Below are 20,859 nucleotides of genomic sequence, written 5' to 3' on the forward strand. Positions count from 1 at the left end.
CAGCCCTCAAAACATTTGGTGGCTCTTTGGTCATCAGGCTCCTGAACTGCAGCTGGATGTGGTTCTTGTTCTTCTGCACAGCACAGCTCCTGGAGAAGAGGGATCTGCAAATGTACATTCATATGATCCCTTTGTTTAATTGATGAAAACATAAACTAGACACTTAGAGGATTGGAACTGATTTCAGCTGATGGACAGCTTCGCTAGGTTTTTATGCATTTGGACAATCATAGAATCATAGAATCATAGAATTCAAGATCAGAAGGGACCATTATGATCATCTAGTCTGACCTCCTGCAAGATGCAGGCCACATAAGCCGATCCACCCACTCCTTAGCAAGCGACCCCTGCCCCATGCTTCGGAGGAAGGCGAAAAACCTCCAGGGCCATTGCCAATCTTCCCTGGAGGAAAATTCCTTCCCGACCCCAAATATGGCGGTCAGCTGAACCCCGAGCATGCGGGCAAGACTCTCTAGCCAAACCCTCTGGAAAAGGTTATATCATACCATTGACCCATTGTACTATTTACTATTGACCTATTAACTATTGACTAAACCCGTTATCCTATCATACCATCTCCTCCATAAACTTATCTAGCTTAATCTTAAAGTCATGGAGGTCCTTCGCCCCCACTGTTTCCCTCGGTAGGCTGTTCCAGTATTGCACTCCCCTGATGGTTAGAAACCTTCGTCTAATTTCGAGCCTGAATTTCCTGACTGACAATTTATATCCGTTTGTCCTCGTGTCCACATTAGCACTGAGCTGAAATAATTCCTCTCCTTCCCTGGTATTTATCCCTCTGATATATTTAAAGAGTGTAATCATATCTCCTCTTATCCTTCTTTTGGTTAAGGAAAACAAACCGAGCTCCTCAAGTCTCCTTTCATATGAAAGGCCTTCCATTCCTCGGATCATTCTAGTGGCCTTTCTTTGTACCCGTTCTAGTTTGAATTCATCCTTCTTAAACATGGGAGACCAAAACTGCACACAATACTCCAAATGAGGTCTCACCAACGCCTTATATAACGGGACTAGCACCTCCTTATCCCTACTAGAAATACCTCGCCTAATGCAACCCAAGACCGCATTAGCTTTTTTAACGGCCACATCACATTGCCTACTCATAGTCATCCTACGATCAACCAGGACTCCGAGGTCCTTCTCCTCCTCCGTTACTTCCAACTGGTGCGTCCCCAGCTTATAACTAAAGTTCTTGTTAGTCATCCCTAAATGCATAACCTTACACTTCTCACTATTGAATCTCATCTTGTTACTAATACTCCAGTTTACAAGGTCATCTAAATCTCCCTGGAGAATATCCCGATCCTCTTCCGAATTGGCAATACCCCCCAACTTGGTGTCATCCGCAAACTTTATCAGCCCACTCCTACTCTTGGTTCCCAGGTCAGCAATAAATAGATTGAATAAAATCGGACCCAAAACCGAGCCTTGAGGAACTCCACTGGTAACCCCCCTCCAACCGGACAGTTCCCCCTTCAATACTACCCTCTGCAGTCTCCCCTTTAACCAGCTCCTTATCCACCTCTGGATTTTCATTTCGATCCCCATCTTTTCCAATTTAACCAGTAATTCTTCATGCGGTACCGTATCAAACGCCTTACTGAAATCCAGATATATTAGATCCACCGCATTTCCCTTGTCTAAAAAATCTGTTACTTTCTCAAAGAAGGAGATCAGGTTGGTTTGGCACGATCTACCTTTCGTAAATCCATGCTGTAATCTATCCCAGTTGCCATCGGCCTCATGCTCCGGAACCACTCTTTTAAGATTTTTTCCATGACTTTGCATACTACAGATGTTAGACTAACAGGCCTATAGTTCCCCGGGTCACTTTTTTCCCCTTCTTGAATATAGGAACTACATTAGCTAATCTCCAGTCAGTCGGTACAATCCCCGAATTTAGGGATTTATTAAAGATTATCGCTAACGGGCTAGCAATATCCCTCGCCAATTCCCTTAATATTCTAGGATGAAGATTATCCGGGCCCCCCGATTTACTTCCGTTAAGCTGTTCTAGTTTGGCTTCTACCTCAGATACCGTAATGTCTACCCCCATATCTTCATTCCCATCGGTCCCTCTATCACTATTCCTTAGCCCTTCATTAGCCTCATTAAAGACCGAGGCAAAGTATTCGTTCAGATATTGTGCCATGCCAAGATTATCCCTAATCTCCACTCCGTTTAAAGTTTTAAGCGGTCCCACTTCTTCTTTCTTGGTTTTCTTCCTATTTATATGGCTAAAAAACCGTTTGCTATTGGTTTTAATCCCCTTCGCTAGGTCCATCTCCACTCGTCGCTTTGCCTTTCTCACAGCTTCCCTGCACCCTCTGACCTCAATAAGGTAGGTTTCCTTGCTGATCCCTCCCATTTTCCACTCCTGGTACGCTTTCTGTTTTTTCTTAATGACCCCTCTAAGACGCTTGCTCATCCAGCTCGGTCTAAAACTGCTACCTACGAGCCGTTTCCCCCTTCTCGGGATACATGCCTCTGACAACTCCTGCAACTTCAACCTGAAGTAACCCCAGGCGTCATCTGCCCCTAGATCCCTAAATATGTTAGCCCAGTCCACTTCCCTAACTAGTCGCCTTAATTTAGTAAAGTTAGCCCTTTTGAAATCGTACACCCTAGTCTCAGATGCACTATTGATTATCCTCCCATTTATTTGAAATGTTGAAATGTTGAGTGTTTACATTCATATCAAGCACCCCCGTATAGTGGAGCTTCTGAACATAATGGAGAATGGAAATGAAAATGTTTTCCTTTTTTAAAAAAAAAAGAAAAAAGGTTATAAGAGAACACAGGGGTTTGAACCAAAGAGCAATTGATGGACAGGCAAGCACTCGACCACTGAGCTATACCCCCATGACAATAAAAGAATGGACTCATGATCTCCAGGACTTTGACGGACAGACCCTGCTTCATCGAGGTCCTTTGCCATTCCCACACCACAAGTGGTTTTAAAAATGGGGTTTGATTAAACTTCTTAAATGTGGTAAACACCACAGCTTGCACACCCACCGATATAGCTTCTCCCACTGACATAGCTGCCACCTCTTGGGGAAGAGGATTAACTACACCCACAGGAAAACTCTCTCCCATCAGCATAGAGCAGTGGTTCTCAAACTGTGAGTCAGGACCCCAAAGTGGGTCATAACCCTATTTTAATGGGGTCGCCAGGGCTGGCATTAGACTTGTTTGGGCCTGGGGCTGAAGCCAAAAGTCTGAGCCCCACCACCCAGGGCTGAATCCCTCAAGCTCTGGTTTTGCCCTCCCCTAACTGGGGCAGGGCTCAGGCTTTGTCTCCCCTGCCTCTGTGCAGTGGGGAGGAGCTTGGTCCCTCTTTCCAGGGCCATGTAGTAAGTTCTTTTTGGCAGAAGGGGGTTGCAGTGAAAGGAAGTTTGAGAAACCCTGGCATAGAGCCTCTGAATATGTCTAGACTTGGCTCCCTGTGGCACTGTGGGTGATTAGACACTGAAAGTACAGCCATGGAGACACCACACACCAACCTTACCTAGCAAGCAAGACTCAAACCTCCACAAAAAGGCACTTATTGCTTTTTAACCCATCACCCTAAGCACTCAGCCACCACCACTTAACAAAGGGGCTTTTCTACACTGTGGTTCTGGTCTCACTGAAGGGCCATTTCCAGTTGTTTGCTCAGACCAGCATTAGGGAAAATGGTGCCCTGGGCAAAGCTTGTACTTTGGCGCTTCCCCATTGCCCCTGGACGATCCCCACTCCCCCTTTACCGCTAGCTCCTGCACTCCCAACCCTTGCACCTCCTTCACCCCTAACTCCTGCCCCCTCCTGTGCCCCCTTTGCCCTTAACTCCCTGAGCCACCAGCATTGCCCCTCTCCTGCAGCCCCTGCACATGGCTCCAGTGCTGGGGGCCCCGCACATGTTCTCCTTTTCCCTGGGCTTTGGCATCACTAGCTCCTGATTAGTGAGTAGGGTTCAGTGGTTCCCAAAATGTGGGGCATGACTCCTAGGGGGACACAGAGGAACATTCATGGGGGCACCTCAGGGCCTGAGCCAGCCCCCATGGAGGGAGCAGCACTCAGCCCCACTCTGCCCCAGCTCTTCCCCAACCCCACCCTACCCTCAGCCTGGGCCTCTGGCTCCCAGCTCGGCCTCGACCCCCTTACCCCTGTCTGCACCCCTCTCCCCAGCAAGCAATGGCCCCACTCCCAGCCCCGGTTCTTGACTGCAGCTTCCGAGGGGCCACAGCCATGGAAAAGAGGGCACAGAGTGAAATGTTTGGGGACCCCTGGTTTAGGGTGATGTTCTCAATCACTTCTATGAAGTCCAATAAAAGCAATTCCTCACCCACTCACCCCTCCATCAGGACAGACTAGGTATGTTCTGCTGCCCTTCACTCATGCAGGAAGGATAATAACATTTCATTCCACTCAATCCTAAAGTGATTTGTAACCCACCACCAGCCAAAACTGGTCATTTTGGGAAAGCGGCCCCATCATGCTGCATACCTAGGCAGAGTAGGTGTGTCTACGCAAACACGGTCTGTTCCGGAAGTCTTTCCCCCAGCTACTCACTAGATGTGAGGGGGGAGCTCATTCAGCCCCTGCTTCTGCTTAGTATTTAAAAACTCCTTAGTGTCCCTAGCTCTGCTGGCCTTAGATTTTTCCTCCTGTCTTTTTCTTAACAAGTCAGATGAGGTGGCCGAGCGATTAAGGCGATGGACTGCTACTCCATTGTGCTCTGCACACATGGGTTCAAATCCCATCCTCATTGGATGCGTTTAGTCATTACTCCTCCTTTGTAGACAACCATGTTCCCCTTTAGTACAATGTTGCTTCTTGCAAACAAAAACCTTCTCAGAAACTCAGAACTCCATTGCTTTAAATAAAATGTCTAAATCCCAGATTTCTTAAAAAAAGAAAAATTCTCTAGCCCTGTATTTCTTAATTTTTATCTCAAAAGGGAACATCCTCATCATCTCCTCCAAACACCCTGGGACCTGCCCAAATTATTAAAATACCCTCAACCCGAGCAAGGCCAGAGCAGTGAACCAGAGCTAGTGTCTAGGCCAAGCTGTTCTGAAGGAGGCAACTCAAACATTTTCTCCCTGCTTCCCTTGGCAAGCTCTGAGAAAACAAAATTTCCCAAACTGAAAAACCAGTACTAATCTGTTTGGGGATTTTGGTTTGAAAGTATTATTGTTATTATTCTCTTCTGATTTCTGAATCAGTTCAGTTCAGTCTTTGTCCTCCCAGTGTGTTTCCAGCTAAAACCACCTTGAGGGTACTGGACCACTGACCTATCACCCAAACTTTCAGTAACCCTTTATCAGTGCCTGCGAGTGTAATTTAAACCATAGGTCCATCTAGCTCTGAATCTTGTCTTCTGACAGTAGCCAATACCAGGTGCCCCAAAAGCCACTCCTCAAGGTACCACTGGGAGTTGAACCCAGGATCTCGTTTACAAAGCAGGTGATGTAACCAGCCAAGCCATGGAACCTGCTGTTACTTAAAGCAGCGTGTTTGCCCACACCTGACTCTCTGCTAATCCCCACTGGGCCCTGACAAGTGTTGCTCGTGTTTGGCTTCTGTAAAGCAGAGGAGCAGGTGACGTTTTGCTCCCCAGGTGTGTGTGTGATTCTTTGGACTGGTCTACACTATGAAATTAGGTTGGTGTAATTACATTACTTAGGCTGGCAATGCAGTTCTATCAACCTAATCCCGGTGTAGATAGCAGCTCAGCTGTCAGAACTTTCTGGAGCTATGAAAGGGGAGGGGCCCAGCCTCTGTAGCAGAAATGCAGGGCAGGTGAGTTCACAGCAGGCATTGTGGGATACTGGTGGAGGCCAGTTATGGTGATATAATGACCAGCAGCATTTACACTGACAATTTGTCACTTTAAGTTTTCTGCAAAAAGCTCTAGGCCTCCCATTGAGGTGGTTTTATTTTGTCACCAAAACAGGGCAGTTTTGTCACCAGACATGGCATTGCAGTGTGTGCACCAGCCAAAAGCTGCTGACTGAGGGAATTGTGTGTGTTTTTCACATACCTGAGCAATATAATGATGCTGAAATAACTTTGTAGTGCAGACCTGGCCAAAGATTCACACACACAGAGCTTGCAAGGAAAACCTCACCTGCTCCTCTGCTTTGCAGAATCCAAACACAAGCAAAGCTTGTCAGGCCCCAGTGGGGATGGCAGGGAGTCAGGTGTGGCCAGACACTGAGTTTTAGCCACAAGCAGGCACCATGGCTTAGCTGGCTAAAGCACCTGCCTTGTAAACAGGAGATCCTGGGTCCAACTCCCAGTGGTGCCTTGTTGAGTACCTCTTGGGGCACCTGGTATTGGCTACTGTCAGAGAACTAAATGGGCTTTTGGTCCAGCCCAGTATGGCTGTTTAAATTATATTGATAACAGAATTACTGAAAGTCTGAGAGTTAAGAGCTGGTAGGTCAGTGGTCCAGCCCAACACAGATAAACCCCCCTCCCTCTGGGACAGGGGCAGGTCTAGGCTCTCACACCAAAGGGCTCATTGTGGCTGCCAGAATCTGTGAGCGGCTCATTTAGTTTGCACCGAGGGTTGAGTCCTGCTTCGTGCACCGTGTGTGAGAATGAAAATCCTAAACCGCCCTTTGAAATAACAAATGCAGCAGGACGTGTTATTGTCCCTGCCCCAAAGCAGACAGACCAATGGAGAAATGCCGTCGAGTCCAGGCTAATACTCCACTGCCATTTTACCTTGTTTGCTTGCTAAACTCCCTCCCTAACTTGAGGGCTGAGCTTGAGCTGAGATGTCTACACTGCAAATTTACCACCCCACGGCCCTAGCCTGGGAGCCTGCACTGGTACAGGGCTGCCGTGGGTGTTTCATCACAGTGTGGACATAGCCTGGCATTATGTCTACACTGCCATTAACACACCCAAGTCACTATTCTCAAACCCTGGGTCAGTTGATTCAGGCTTGTGGGGCTTGTGCTGCAGGGTTATAAAATTACAGTGTGGCCTCCAAGACCCCACAAGGGGTGAGGGTCTCGAAGCCTGCGCTCCAGTCTGAGCCCCAGGAGCCCAAATCAGATCATCCAGGCCAGCCGGGCCACAGGGATTTTATCACAGTATAGATGCCCTCTCAGGGTATGTCTACACTGCAATGTAAGCCCAGGGGTAAGGCGGTGGTTCTCAACCAGGGGTCCTGGGCCCGCTCAGGGGACACTAGCAGGTTTCAGGGGGGCTGCCAAGCAAGGCCGGCATTGGACTCGCTGAGGCCCAGGGCAGAAAGCTGAAGACCCAGCGCATGGGGCTGAAGTCCAGGGCCCTGAGCCCCACCACCAGGGCTGAAGCCAAGGCCTGAGCAATGTAGATTTGTGGGGCCCCTGTGGCATGGTGCCCCGAGAGGGGGAGAAAGTGCCCTGAGGCCTCAGCCAGAGGGTTGAGCCCTGACACACGACTGGCTCAGAGGGTCTCTGCCAGTCAGGAAGGGGGAGCAGCGAGGGAAGCCTGGCAACTGATGGTTGGAGGGGTGAAGAGGTTTGGGGTATGGTGGGGGAAGAAGCGCCTGGGACTGGATAACCTGGGGCTGGGCAGTCTCCACAGGGGACACTGGCTCCTCCTCTGCCCTTTCCACACCCTCTTGCGAGTCGATAATGACCACCCTGTCCCCACCCCCAGCGGCAGCCGTGTCTCAGGACTCTCCCAAGCTGCACCCACTAACTCTCTTCCCATTTGGGGTCTAGCTCCGGGCAACAATTTCCCACCAAGATGAACCCAGCTGGCTGCTGCCTGTTCTGGTGCGACAGGGTGGGTGAAAGACAGAACAGCAGCACTTCTCAGGCAGAATTTATTTTCTTCATGCAAAAAAAAAAAAAAAATTCTGCACTGGACGTGAATTCTGTGCGTACGCAGTGGCCCAGAATTCCCACGAGTAACTCACACCCGGCACAAACATAACCTGCTCATTCCCATCTCTGCTCCCTATGCATCGAGTCCCAGAGCTGCTGCTGTCATTAACGCACACAGGCTTTCACTCCCGTCAGTGCTGGCATGACCCAATCCAGTGACAGGACTGAACCCTTATTCTCCCATCACATGAGACAGTCTCAGCTCAGGGGGAGATGAGAGGGGAAGTGGGTACAAATGGAAAAGAGTTGTTGTAGCCATGTTGATCCCAAGTTATCAAAGAGAGGGATTTTAATTGGATCTAAAAGAAATGACCTCACCCACCTTGTCTCTCCAAGAGATCTGAAAGTGGCAGAAGGAGACGAACAGGAAGACAGAGCTCAGGACTCTAAATCAAACATTTCAAACCCCTGGAAGAAACTACATTTCCCTTCTGCCCCAGGTATGTTTGTGTCCTATATGAGGGACCACCCCATTCCTCTCACAGCAGCAAAGGGAGACTGCAGCCAGCCCCAGATGGTCTTTCCCAAGCCTGGGATGTGTGTTGTGAGGACGTTTGTGTGTGGTGGGTGCATGGGCTGGGTACAGCTAGACCCATCTGCAGACTGGAAAGGGCAACTCTAGCACAGCTTGGGGGCCGTGGGCAGGGGTAGCAGTTTTGGAGCTGGGCCTCTGTCCCCATAGGTCCCATGGCAGATGGCTCTGGCAGCATCAAGTGGGTCCGTCACTGCAGGGGAAGGTGGGGTACTGACTGTGATTGGAGTGAGGATTGGGAGGGGGGGTCCATGCTCAAGAATGGGGAATGGAATTCACCTCCCCACCCCTCTGCAGAGCCCAGCAACTAGGGATTTATCCAGGGAAGTTAATTTTACTCTGGGTGACTATGAGCCGGCCACAAAAAGATCCTTGTGCCTTCGGTTCCACACTGGCCCCAGGAGTTTACTAGTTCTCCCTCCCCAGACTGCCGGGGGCAGCTAGGGATAATTAGTGGGTTATGGGAATTAGAAGTTGAAAATCCATTAAGAACAATGATATTTGTGTGTTTATTATTAAATCCCCAGACACCCACCAATCCCCGTCCTCCTTCCCATGAGCTATAAATATCTAAGGGACTCAGCTACTGATCCTGCAGTGAGTTCCTGCCCCTCCCCACTTTCTAAAGCAGCACTTTTAAGAACAGGCCAGGGAAACATGTAAATACTTTGAACCAAATTCCAGAAGCTGCTGAGCATGGACAAGATAAAATGGAACCAAGGTTCTGTCTCTCCAAGGACCTGGCCCCTAGTGCAAAATAACAGACACTCCCCAGAAATATGAAATGGCCACTTCATAACTGATAAAATGTTATTAGTCTGTTCACTTCTGGGAATTACCAATAAGAGAAACAACCCAGTAACAGTGATATCCTGAGGAAAAGATCTCATGTGTCTTTAGATCATACTGATTTGTAACCTGGAACTTTATACACTAAAATGCCTAATGCGTAACCCTACGGTGATTGCCTGGTGTCACTACAGGGCAGAATTAAGGTTGGTGCCTTAGTTGTGAATTTCCATCCCCTGGCATATTGCAATTGCTGTTAAGTGGGTTTGACAAAATTCATTTTGTCTATTTCTTTCTTTTAATTTCAATAGATAGCGATATTTATTTTTAAGCCTTTTTTCCATGTTTACAATTTCATTTCTGTATATTACCTATATCAATATTTTTTCGTGTGTGTGTACAGTGAAATCAACATTTACTGCAATTTATTCATAAAAATCCAATCCTTTCAAGCGTAATTTAAAGTAATGAAGTACTTGAATTCTTTCACTTCCTAGACTGGAATCAAGTATCAGAGGGATAGCCCTGTTAGTCTGGATCTGTAAAAGCAGCAAAGAGTCTTGTGGCACCTTATAGACTACCAGACATTTTGGAGCATGAGCTTTCGTGGATGAATACCCACTTCGTCGGATGCCCACTTCCTAGACTGGAATGTTTCATTTCAGGATAATTACACCCTCCCTGTGATGTATTTCACTTTCAGTACCGTAACCCCCTCGTGATATAGCTCCTGTTTGGGAGCTCTGCTGAGGCGAGTGGCATTATGATCAGATGACGACACACTGACACATGAGCACAGACACATGGGGGAGGGTGGAGGATGAGGTAACATGGAGCCTACCAGGGTTGAACATGGCCCTAAGAGCAAACGCCCTCTCAGCCTCTCCTCTCTCCCACCTCCCAGAGACAGTAATTCTGAGAAATCGTTCCCTGAAATCTAAATAGCCCCAGTATGAGAGACAGTGATTAACGCAGGTACCTTAGGGGCTGCAGTGCCAACCCCCTGCCTGGACGAGGAGGGTGAAGAATTGCAGTAGAAATGGGTTAGGCTGGGAGAGGGCACAGCTGATGTGGGGCTGGGAGCCAAGTTGACCAAGAGGCCAGAACTCATGGGGGGTTGGGAGAGGAAGTCAACAGGACTGGGTAGAGGCATTTCAGTGTATTTTCCCCATTAACCATTCTGCCATGTATTTAATTTAGAAACTTTTCATTCACATCTAAACACCCTGGAGCTAAGCTGGGTTGATGCATTTCCACTTACAGTGGTACAGTTGTAATTAGGTGTTTAATCAGATGCTCATGCAGCACAAAGCAGTCAATAATGGGTGTGCTTTCATGAATTAACTTGTCTGTGTGCTGTGCATCGCTTTGAAAAAAAGATGGTGTGAGGGAGCGTCAAAATTTTAGGCATTAAGAAATGGTAAGTAGGTGTCAGTTCCTTTCTCATACGTTTCTCTCATAATTTTAATGTCAGTTTTGAATCAGTATTAATACCATGTTGTTTTAATAGCAGTAGGGTCCATTTGTATAATTGTTTGCAAGATTTCATTGGATATTGTGAAGCAGCCGTCTTCACCTTTTCTTTTGAGATTCCTAAATACAACCCAGCGCACCACTCCTGAAAGACTGCAAGCCCTGGCCGGTGACGTGTTCCTTAGAGAGCAAACACCTGATGAGCCCTTTCGCCCTAAAATGTGCATTTGGCTCTTTGGCATTGCTTTATCTGCCCCACCAGAAAATGCTGTATGGAACCTGGTCATTACAGCCGACCGCACTAGGTACCGTTCTACCAGCTGTGGGCCAACATTCGAATGGTTCTGTTTGTTTATCTTTCATTCAGCTTTGCAATTCTTAGATCCCATTTAAAAACTGGAACTGAAATAACCAAAGCAAGTTAAGAAGGGAGCGGCATCAGGCACAGGTGAGGGTAAAACAATAAATGGAAAGAACTGACTATGGGAAAAGGAACATCCCAAACTATCAGAGCCCCAGACCCCCGCCCAACTGAACCCACCCCAGCCAGGCATATCAAGCTGGGTCCCTGAAAAATCGCCCAGCCCGTCTGGCAGCGAATGCTGCGTGTTCCAGATGGTGTGTGCGTCTGCTCTGCTGACGTGTTGCTTTGGTACAGAAGGCACCACGGCCACAGGGAGCAGAGACATGGACTCCTACAAAACAAAATCCCAGATACACCTCCAACATCCCATCCCCTCCTCAACCTCCACATGGCCATTCTCAGCCCATTGCTAACAGTTCCTCCCAGCCTTCAACACTATAAATAAATAAAACATGGTGTTACAAAAGGTAGATGGTGCCAGAGAAACCTGGCATTTGATACAGGCATCTGATTAGTTTCCCACGTGGAATGTGCTGTTAAATTGGAGAAAATGGGGATTAATATGAGAGCTGAAAGGTTAATAAAGAATTGGTTAAAGAGAGTCTACAAGGGGGTCATACTGAACGGTGAATTGTCAGGCTGGAGGCAGGTTACTAGTGGAGTTCCTCAAAGATCAGTTTTGGGACCAATCTTATTCAACATTTTGATTAGTGACCTTGGCACAAGAGGTGGGAGTGTGACACAAAGCCAGGAGGGATTGTCACTATGGAGGACAAGAAAATCATACCAGAAGAACTGCATGACCTTGAAAGCTGGAGTGAGAGAAATGGGATGAAAATTAATATTGCAAAATTATGCACTTAGTGATGATTGACAATAATTTTTTACAATGACCTGGAGACTTATCAGTTGGAAGTGACAGAGGAGGAGAAAGACCTGGGTGTATTGGTTGATCACAGGGTAATTATGAGCTGCCAGTGTGGTGTGGTGTGGCCGTGAAATAGGCTAATGCAGTCCTAGGATGCATCAGGCGAGGTATTTCCAGTAGACACAGGGAAGGGTTAGTACTTCTGGCCTTAAAGTCTGTGAGTCTATAAGCTGTGCCTTGCGTTGCACAGACACTGATGGAGATCAGGGCCCCATCGTGCTGCGTATGGCAGAGACCCTGACTGAGATCAGCACCCGCGTTGTGCTGGGCACTGCACAGACAGAGAGGGACCGTCCTTGCCCCAAAGAGATCACAGTCCAAGTAGACAATGGGTAGGAGGAAAACAGAGGGGCTGTGACTTACCCAAGGCCACCAAGCAGGTCAGGGACAGAGCCAGGAACAGACCCCGTTAATGCCTTAGCCACATCACCCGCAGGTTGGAAAGGTCCCAGACCCCATTGCATTAGGCTGCAGGAAGAGGTGGTTTGCCCAGGGATGCACAGGCTGTCTTGGCAGGGCAGCTCAGCTGCAGTCCCTGCACACAGCTGGGGGTGGGGGGTGTCCTGGGTCAGGAGAAGTCAGTGTCCAGCCCTGTGGGGCTGTGCTCCTGGCTCATCTCTCCAGCACTCACTGCTGCCCCTCTGCTACCAGCTGCACTGTTCAGCCAGCCCCAGGCCTCAGAGAGGTCACTGTCCCCCCACATCCCAAACCTTCAAACTGGGACATGGTGCACCAGTGCCAATCCGAGTGCACTAGTGTAAATTCTGTCTATACTGAGAGTTTGCACCAGTGCCTAAAACCCCAGTGTGGCAGAGCCCTTCAGTGCCCAAACCAGCAGGGCGGGGGCATTAGCACCGGGATCTAGTTCCAGCTCGGTCAGGGCAGCCTGGGGGAACTGGGACACGTCAATGTTTCACCTCCCAGCTTCAGGCTACTGACCCAGCTGCCCACTCGCGGGGGTCTCCTCTCTCCCCAGAGCTGCTCACCACTCAGATCTGGGGGGGGGGGGTCCCCGGAGCTGAGGCAGTTCAGCTCGGGAAGGGTCTCACAAGGGGGGCTGGGGAGTCTCTGTCCCTGGAAGTTTTTAAGAGCCATGTGACGAAGTATTCATGTTTCCTCTGAATACTGTGTGGGTGCCTCAGTTTCCCCTAGGCATTTCTTAAGTCCCCAGTGTGCATCAATGGCCGACACTTTGTATCCTAGCAACAAATGGCTGCCCCCCCCCCCCCCCGCAAGGGGCTGGCTAAAGGGGAACAGAGAGATCAGGTGACCTCCCGGCCCAGCAAAGAGACAAAGCCCAGAGGAGGAGGGGCTGGAGGGGGTTTCAGTTTGGGAGCTGGCTGGGGATGAGGCGTGAGGGCAGACGTGGGGGTCTGCCTCGCTGGGCTCCAGAATGGACCCAGACGAGGGGTCCAGTTCTCTGTACCTACAAGCTCCGTTGTAGCCCGTGTTCCTGTCATCGAATAAACCTCTGTGTTACTGGCTGGCTGAGAGTCACGTCTGACTGTGAAGTGCGGGGGGCAGGACCCTCTGGCTTCCCCAGGACGCCCCTGGAAATGCATGGAAGGGCAGAGGATGCTGAATGCTCCAAGGTGAGACACAGGAGGTGAAGCCGTGTGAGCTTCTTACCCTGGAGACAGTCTGCTCCGAGGGAGAGGAGGCTCCCCGAAGTCCTGCCTGGCTTGATGGGGAGCAGTTCCAGAGCATCGCCCGGGGACTCCGTGACAAGCAGGTAGGACAAAGCTCTGTCAGAGGGAATCTACACAGACTTGGTCCTGCCCCCGCAGAGATAGCTGGACTTGATAACATCTTGAGCTCCTGCCCAGCACTACATGTCTCTGATGCTATGAAATAGATACGTATAAAACACAACGTACAGAGTAAAACCCACAACATGTCAGGCAATTCAGGAAAAAAACCAAAACCACAGCATACAATGACAATACAAAGGAAAAGAAAACCACACAATGCTAACTAATACACCCTAGGACCAAATTACTCAATGAAAAAGAGCTGAACTCAAACCAGCACAACACAGGCACCAAATACACTGAGGCAAATGCAACACAACATGGTGCAGTCACAAATGGCATCATGCAAAACAGCTCAGCATAGAACAGGGCACAGCACAAAACAGAAATATTTCAGTGTAGGCCTGGAAGGGATCTTGAGAGGGCGTCTACTCCAGCCCCCTGTGCTGAGGCAGGACCAAGTATCCCTAGACATTCCCAGACTGGTGTATCTCTAACCTGGTCTTAGAAACCTCCAGTGAAGGAAATGCCACAGCCTCCCTTGGAAGCCAATGCAAGGCAAACACTGACCAAAACAAGCTGTACACACACACACTGGGCTTAGGGTTAAGGGGAGAGGCAAGAATTCAAACAATCTGGGTTCAGTTCCCAGTTTTGTCCCAAATTCTCCATGCAAACTTGAGCAAATTACTTCAGCTCTCAGAGCTTCAGTTTCCCCATCTGTAAAATGGAGACTTGCCTCCCACCATTGGCCTATTTAGCCTCTGAGCTTTTTGGGGCAAGGCCCCTGTGGGCACGTCCACACTGCAGTCAGACACCGGCGGCTGGCCCGTGCCCGCTGACTTGGACGCACACGGCTCAGGCTGCAGGGCAGTTTAACTGTGGTGTCCATGTTCCAGCTGGGGCTGCAGCCTAAGGTCTGGCACCCTCCCACCTCACAGGGTCCTACAACCTGGCTCCAGCCCAGCCCAGACATCTACACTGCCATTAACCAGCCCCTTCGCCTGAGCCCTGTGAGCATGAGGCAGCTGCCATGGGCCAGCGGGGGGGGGGGGGGGGGGGGGAAGGGGGGGTTAATGGCAGGGTAGAGATACCCTGGGTGTCTGTTCAGCACCTGTCACAATGGGGACCCTGATCTTGGTTGGTGTCTGTGCAGAGCCCTGACCAACAGGGGGACTGATCTCAGCTGGGGGCTCTGCAACTCCTGGCATTACAGGATCCAGGATTTTGTTTGGAGTCCCTGGAGCACCTGGCAAAATGTGGGGCCAGGATCTCTGTCAGGGTCTGTGCAGTGCCCACTACAGTAGCGGGGCGTGATCTGGGTCAGGATCAGTGCAGGGCCAGACCCAACGGGGACACAGATCTCAGTTGAGGTGTCTGAAGTGCCCAGCACAATGGAGGCAGCAGTTTGGGTCGCAGTCGTGCACTGCCTGGCACAAAGGGGGCCGTGATCTCGGTCCAGGTCTCAGTTTTACCTGGCACAACAGTGTGGTCTGATCTCACCTGGGGTCTCTGCAGCGCCTGGCAGATCAGGGCCCAGATCTCAGCTGGGGTCTCTGCAGCGCCTGGCAGAACAGGGCTACGCTCAGTATGATAAGAGCCCTGATCTCAGTCACACACCTGGAGAGAAAAGCGGGAAGATTTTCGAGAATTCGATATCAGTATTTCAGAACTGAGGAGAAAATGGCACAAACTAAATATTTGCCAACATAAGAGAGAAGCACCAACATCTGGGGAGATTTTATGTCACCATTCAACCACTGAAGAGAAAAGAGGGGAAATTTGAGGGGATTATACAGCGATCTTAAATCAACAACAGACTGGTATGGATTCTTCTTGCCTCACATTCCCATGGCCGGCAGGGAGCCCTGGGTGATGTGGCTTTCACAGGGGAAAGGAGGGGGCTGGAGTCAGAAGGTCGTTGGCTGTGAGGAGGGGCTGGCAGTGGGGTCTGGGACTGTGACTAGCCGGTGATGGCGGGGGGAGGGGTGGGCACTGCTGGGTTGGGCGGGGAGGGAAGTAGCTGGGACTGGGAAACCTGGGGCTGGGCCGTCTCCATGGGGACACTTGCTCCTCCCTCCTGCCTGGCCCTCCCAGGCCCGTTGCCAGCAGAGAGGCCCCAGCGCAGCCCAGTGGTGTCCCTGTCTCAGGGCCCCCCCAGCCTCTGCCCAGCTCAGGAATCACTCGGGGGAACCATTTCCCACCCGCACAAGGACAAATCCCTGCAGGGGAAATGGGGGAAACCCCCAAACCCGAGCGCTGAACTGGCCACTGGCGAAGGGGAGAGAAAATGGGGCACAATCGGGGGCAGGGAACTTCTCAGGGGTGGGGAGGGGGTCACCCTGGGGCTGCTCGTGGCTCTAGGGAGAAAGGGGCGGGGGCGGGGGTCCCCACGGGGGCAGCAGTAAATCCGAGGGGTCTCAGCCCCCTTTCTCTCCCCGCTCCTCGGGGGTCACCTGCTCCCCCCCCCCGGCCATGTCCGGGCTGCACCGACACTTCCCCCCCCGCCCCTTTCCCCTCGCGCCGGGACCCCAGTGGGGCCGGACCCCCGCGGGGCCCCAGGGCACTGGGCTCGCGCCAGGACCTGGAGGCTGCAGCCCCGCAGCGGGGCCGGGCCGGGCGCGGGGGGGTTAATGAAGGTCTCTCCCGCCGCGATCTGCGCATGCCCAGAGTCCCAGCGGCACAAACCTTCTCCGGCCCGGGAGAGGCTCCAACGGCCCCGCACGAGCCAGGCAGAAACGCAGCGCCCCGCGCGCGTTCGCGCTCCGGCTCCGCCTCCCTGGCCGACGTCACTTCCGCTCCAGGGAGAGTTCGGAACTACATCTCCCAGCCTGCCCCGGGGCCGCGTCCGCCCTCTCCAGCCCAGGTAAGGGAGCTGAAACTGCGCATGCTCCGTACGAGCCCCGCTGGGGGTGGGAGAACAAAGCTGCTGCTGCTGCCGCCTTAGTAAGAGCCGGTGAGTGAGAGACCCCGGGGGGGGGCGGACACGTGACTCTGCCCCGGGCGGGAGAAGCCTCGGAGCCGCCTCGGAGTTGGGGGGGGGTTGAACTGTCTCTGGGCAGCCCGGAAATCCCCGGGGCGGGGGGTTAATTGGCTCCTGTCCCTGTTGGCGCCTCTCGCCCCCCCCGGCACAGAGTCTCTCCGGTTCTGCCCCGTTTCTCTCTCGGGGTCTCGCTCGGGCTGTAACATCCGGGGAGATTCGCCCCCCCCCCCCATCCGCTCTCTCGGCTCCCCCCCCCCCCGGTCCCGCCATGAGTCTCCAATGTCCATTTAAAATCTCTCCCATCTCTCCCATGGGGGTCCCCCGTTTTACCTGCAGCGATTTGTCCTTGTCCGGGTGGTAAATTGTCGCCCTGGTTCAGTCCCCAGCACGTGGCTGCCCCTGGCGGGGGGGGGGGGGGGTGAGATGCCGGTTCTCTGCCGGGGCGGGGGCGGGAGGGGCACGTGTCCCCCGTGGGGGCTGCCCGGACCCCGGTTTCCCAGTTACTGCCCCCAACTCCCAACACATCCACCAGCCACCTGCCCATCCCCCACTGCTGCCCCCTTCCCTCCTCCAGGGACCTGCCAGCTCCCCCCCCCCCCTTTGCCCTCTTAAATCAGCTCCTCAAAGGGCTCCCTGTGGGGGTGGGAGGAACCATCACTTTGTGTATATGTATTGGACTGTAATATAAAATCCAATGAAACAGTCCCCCTTTTCCCTCTAGTTATTCAATAGCTGCCCAGCCCAGGAGATGACTATCTCTGGCTGGTACTAGCCCCTTGGGGCAGCCCTGGGCCCTGTTAATACAAATTCTACCACAGACTCCAGGTAACTGAAAGTCCTCTCGGAAAGTGCTGGGTACTGGCAAGAAAGTGACTCTGCACAGCCTCTCCTCCTATTAGCAATTGCCAGGAGCAAATCCAGCCATGGGAGAGCAAAGCCCCCAGGAATGGGACTGTCCCAGCCAGAGGGAGAGAGGACAGGGGAAGGAGAGACTGAAAGGGGCAGTGGGAGAAATGAGTGGGGGGGAGAGATTTCCAGCTCTCTAGTCCACCCAGACACATGTATTGCAGCATCCCTGGGCAGAACCACTTTCCAGTGAACAAGAAAAGGCTCAGACAGAGGAAAGCTGGTTCTTAACTGCATATTCCCCCTGCTGGGGTGTGGCTGCCCTGGGGTCAGTGTCCGAGGGAATCCCCCACAATGACTCAGTTGGTTCTGCTCTTTTCTAGCCTTGTGTTCAGAGACTTAGTTATGAGATTGGGGGAGGGAGAAGGAAGGTTAAAAATCTCTCTGTGGGCTTAGCCCGGCAGGAGGGGCCAGGTCCACACTGTAATAAAGAGATTGAGCATTTTCCCAGCATGGCAGAATCTAGGATGTCTGTCTGCAGGGAAAGGGCCTGGGGGAATCGTCCTGTGACATTAACTAAAGCCTGTTCTGTAACCCCCACAACTGCCCTTCTCACCCTCCCAGGCTGCAGAATGACGTCCATGTTTCACTCCAGCTCATCCCATCCTGCCATGGGACAGGGGAGAGAAATGGCTGCAGAGGAGCCTGTTCAGGTAGGGATTGTCGGGGGGTTTCTGGTGGGTTCCTGCAGGAGGGAGAGGGACAGCAAATACACCGGAGATGGGAAGATTTGCACAGTCTGGTTTGGAGCAGGGCAGGAAATGCACAAGGTGGGGAAGGGAGGAGGACAGCTTATGACATTCCTGCTGGGGGGAGTTTAATAAATGGCCCAGATTCTAGGAACAGACCCTTGAGATTAGGAGGTGGAAATACCCTAATTTGTGAAACAGAAAATAACCCTCCTACGTGGGGCTAGGAAAACTGACCAGACTCCCAGTGCTGGAGCCTGACCTGACTAACCAGTGGCTGCTGTGAGATATGAAGGGGACACCCACTAGTGAGGTTTAGGGGAGATTCCCCTCCTTTCATATCCAGCTCTGCACAATGAGGAGGGTGTTGGGCTTCCTACCGGAGATCTCTCCCTGGTCCCTGCTAGGGGCTCCATCTCCTTTATCCGTCTGTGGCTAGTAGGAGTGTGATGGATCTGCTGGGAGAGAAAAGGGACTCTCTATTCCCCTTAAAATGGTGTTAACAGCATGCTCTGAGTGGGGTGGAAGTGGGACTCTGACTGTGATCCACCCAAAGCTTGCATTTGATTGGCTTCTCTCCCCCACAAATAGTGGGGCTGTGAGTGGGGCAGCAGGTACTGAGTGTTGGACTCTTGCTCTTTCAGGGGCCAGTGACCTTCAAGGAGGTGGCTGTGTATTTCACCAGGGAAGAGTGGGCTCTGCTGGACCCTGCTCAGAGAGCCCTCTACAGAGACGTCATGCAGGAGAACTATGAGAATGTGACCTCGCTGGGTAAGGATTCCTGTCCCCTCAGTTCTTGGAAGGGGAAATGAAGAGATACGGTTCATGCCAGTCCCACAATGCCACCTCTGCTCTGTCCTGTCTCTGCATCACCCCAATATGCCAGTGACCCACACACTGCCACAGACCCTCCCCTGCTTCAGAACACAGGAACAGTATTGCACAGTGTCAAATATCTCCTGTTTGCATAAGTAAACTTCTTTGAGATGGGGCAACCACATCTGCACGCAGTGTTATGCTCCAGAAAGCACACAGGATCTTTATAGAGGAAGGTAAATACACAGCATTTATTGAGAATATAACAGTTACCATATGCTTTTTACACACACACTCACTTTCACACTCTCTCTCTCTCTCACTCACTCCATAGTTACTGGTCTGTTGTAGCTGAAGTCAATCTAATGGCCAATTACACTGAGCACGAGTGTGGGGCTGGGTTTTGCTCTTGGGTCGCAATCCAATGCTCCGGGAGTGTGGCAAGATGAACCCAAAGTCCCATGGCCAAGCACCCTGGTTCTTATAGGGTTTTTTCCTTTGTTGAACTCTATGGATTTTGCTGTATCAGTTTGTGATCGGTTACTTCTTAACTGGTGTAAACATTCCAGTGCACCTCTGAGAGGGTCAGCCTGACCTTTGTTCTGATTTAATCAATTGTCCTCAGGGGTGCCAGCCTTGACCTCAGGGTCATCAATCTGCCCTTCCTTATGGATGTGCGTTGTTGATTCTTTGATGTCCTTTAAGTCTCTTGACTCCTCCTTCCTTGACTCTGGCTATAACAATGGCTTTTACACCTTCTCTTTTCCTGATGCATACATCCTCATTCACACAAACCCACTGAGAATACAAACAGTAGTGTTTTATATCGAGCAAAAAGGTATTGCAAATGAAACCTTGCCTTCAATGTTTCTCTAATCTACTTAACATAGACACAATAGTGAATCCTGTCTCTTACTTACTAAACCTTAAAACAAAGACATGTAGATTTAACTAGAGTGCCTAATTTGTAATACATAGAGGAAACCATAGTAGACAGTGTAACTTATCCTAAAACAAAAGGTGACCATAATCAGTCAGAAGGATTGTTCTGGTCTGTCATTCCCTTCTGCTATTCAAACAGGGTGGCTGACAGGATGAAATCAAATCATACATTAAATTCTCACAGTACATTATAAAATCCAGCCGTATTCGAGATGTGGGCGCACCATAGATTTGTATACAGGCAATATGATATTTTCTGTCTTTTCTATCCCTTGCTTAATGATTCCCAGCATTCCGTTCGCTTTTTGACTGCTGCTGCACATTGAGTGGATGTTTTCAGAGAACTATCCATGACTCCAAGATCTCTCTCTTGAGTGGAAACAGCTAATTTAGACCTCATCATTTTGTATGTCTAGTTGGGATTATGTTTTCCAATGGGCTGCACTATGTGCTATCCTGACATCTAGTACTGCTGAGATCCTGCATTCAGTACTATCCCTGCCCTTCCTGTTCCCTTTCTCCACTGAACCCCACCAGCCCATGGTTACTGTCCCCAGCTTCCCCAGGACTCTCTGATTGTCTCTGGACCTCTCCGTCAGCAAGAAGCAGTGGCAGGGAGACTTGCCCTCTCTCTGGAGTCTTGGATTTCTGGGACATGGATTTACTTTCTCTGTGTTTTGGGAGCCTCTTTGAAATTGAGTGTCTGTGACATTAACTACAGTGCAATCTGGAGTGTTGAACAGCTGTGTCCCCTCAGTTTCCCAAGCTGGGGTGACTTTTACACTGTTTTA

General features: G+C 50.9%; 1 protein-coding gene and 1 non-coding gene across 2 annotated transcripts in view; both read left to right on the plus strand.

Moving 5' to 3' along the window:
* Positions 1-20,859, plus strand: part of LOC120375609 (zinc finger protein 850-like) — a gene marked incomplete at both ends in the record, with an annotated part of 390,939 nt that overhangs the window by 365,132 nt on the left and 4,948 nt on the right. The gene's annotated exons all lie outside the window — the stretch shown is intronic.
* On the plus strand, positions 4,693-4,774 carry TRNAS-GCU. The gene has a single exon. It is a non-coding gene; the product is annotated as a tRNA-Ser (tRNA).

Source organism: Mauremys reevesii, linkage group 12 (genome assembly GCF_016161935.1).
Source record: "Mauremys reevesii isolate NIE-2019 linkage group 12, ASM1616193v1, whole genome shotgun sequence".
Taxonomy (NCBI): Eukaryota; Metazoa; Chordata; order Testudines; family Geoemydidae; genus Mauremys; species Mauremys reevesii.